The sequence below is a fragment of the Frankliniella occidentalis genome, unplaced genomic scaffold, assembly GCF_000697945.3.
Source record: "Frankliniella occidentalis isolate FOCC.00 unplaced genomic scaffold, Focc_3.1 Scaffold105, whole genome shotgun sequence".
NCBI classification, from domain to species: Eukaryota; Metazoa; Arthropoda; class Insecta; order Thysanoptera; family Thripidae; genus Frankliniella; species Frankliniella occidentalis.
The window spans coordinates 849,655-851,792 of record NW_026267234.1 but is presented as its reverse complement, the minus strand read 5'-3'; positions in this window follow the sequence as shown (position 1 = coordinate 851,792).

Genomic DNA, 2,138 nt, shown 5'->3' with positions numbered 1-2,138 from the left:
CCCCTCCCCTCAGGCTTTCTCGCCGTCACACACACACACACACACACACACACACACACACACACACACACGTCGTGGTTTCCCCGCGCCTTCACAGCAGCAGCCTCACGGCCCGCATTCCGGCAAGTGGCCGATGGCGCGGCCCTCTGTCGCCACCTCCCGCGTGTCGCGGCCCGCGGGCCCCCCCGATGGATATTGGCCCCCCTCTCTCTCTCTCTCTCTCCTCTCCCTCTGCCGCCCGTCCGGTCCGGTTGGGGAATGGCAGCGGATGACTTATGACGCCCAGCCCAGTAGGCCCATAAGCTCGGGCCGCCGCCTCCCCCGCGACGGGACGGCACCAGGACGCAGGACGCCGATGATGCATTCCCTTTCGGACCGGTTGTGAGGCGGTCCACCGTCCCCGCTGCTGCCAAATTGGTGTGGTTCAAACGGCGCCTCGGGAACCACCGGCCATAAATAAGTATGAGCTTAATTTTCTCGTAAATTGAAAATCTCGTGCGTCTGTGTGTGTGTGTGTGTGCGTGATTTTCGGCGACGCCCGGAACGTATTACACGCCCGGTATTAATTTGATGTGCGTTTTACTTTTTCGGTCCCGGGTTTGTCGGGTCGGCGTTTAAAAGGACCGTCCCCCACTTAAACTCGTTTTGTCGTATGCACCTGCGCCCTGGGACGGCGCGGGGCCGTTGTCGCTCGGGGCCCCCGATTTCACGCCAGCCTGATCCCACGACGGCAAAAGGGTTGCGTCGGAGCCGCTGTGGCGTCGGCGACCGATGTGACCACGAACCACGGGTTACTTGGAACTGCAGAGGACGCTCGGTGCTGAAAAACACACAACAAAAAGCACAGTCTCATGCACAGGCGCCGGGGGCCGCGGCGTATTGAGACAGGTGGTGCCGTAGCCGGGCCGCCCGTCACGCACATGTCCTCTGTAGGTCAGGCCGGGCCGGGTTATGGCAGTGTAGCCGCCACCCAGGAATCGGAAGTCCTTTAGTCCCAAGGATGCGCCGGCGGCACAGCGGGGCCGGGCGGGGCCGGGGGGAAGGAGGCGCCAGCGGTAGCCCTTCATTAGTCCCGCCGCGTGTACTATCGGGGGGTGGGGGGGGGGCAGCGCAGGACTAGGAGGCGCGGGCCGGGAAACACCAGCTCCGCCAGGGAAGTTCATCTTTCAAGCTGTCGCCCCTCCCGCCCCCGCCCCCACCTGCTTCCACGACCGCGTCCTGGGGGCGTCGGCCATGTCCCCGATTGACGACTTGGAGAGCAAATTTGGGGCCCTCAATCTCTCGGCGCCGCCCCTCGCCGCGGCGCGAAGGCTCGCGGCGCGGGCCGCGCGCGCCGCTCGGGGGCCGACCTCAAAGGGCCGACCTGCCGAGCCCAAAGAGTGACGGACAAATCGTCCCGCCCGGCGCATCGCTGCGCACCGCCGTGTCCGACAAGACCTCGCCGCCTCACGTTTGTTCCTCTCCCGTGTGTTTCAGATCGGCCACAGTCGCTGCTGAGCGCCATGGCGCCACTCGCGGCCCTCGCGCTGCTCGCCGCGGCCGCTGCGCTGTCGGCGGCCGCCCCGGCGGTGGATCGCTTTGGCGAGCAGGAGGTTACCTTAGGTGAGTACAGAAATGCGCCAGAATCCTTAGTCCTCGCCTGGAAAATCTAATTTGTTTGAAAGAGCGTTTTTGCCGAAACTTCGTGTGCCGAGTTCAAATTCGCAACTTTACGTGTATCATGTTAAAACTTTGTCGCGGCTTGGCCACTGGTCAGCCGTCTGCGGCCCGCTCCCAGGACGCGGGCGAGACCAGAGCGCGGCCCGGCGCAGCGCCTTTTAAATCTCATTCCGAGTCTTTATTCAGTTAAGCAATACGTCGTCTCTCGGCCTTCTGGCTCGCGGGAGCTTGGCGGCTGAGCTGCTGTGGGCCGCTTTGGTGGCGGGGCGGGGCGGGCGGCGGCCCCGGGGTCAGCGTCTCAGAGCGTCGGGGCAAGGGCTTGGCGGGAGGGGATACGGCGACGACGAGGGGAGGACGCCCGATGACGGGGGGCGTCGTCGTTGTTGCGGGAGGGTGCGCGTATGAGCTCGGCAGCCCGGCGATGGAACGGTGGCCATTGAAGCGTTTAGCCTTTTAATAGGTCACACGCCCGGGGCGGG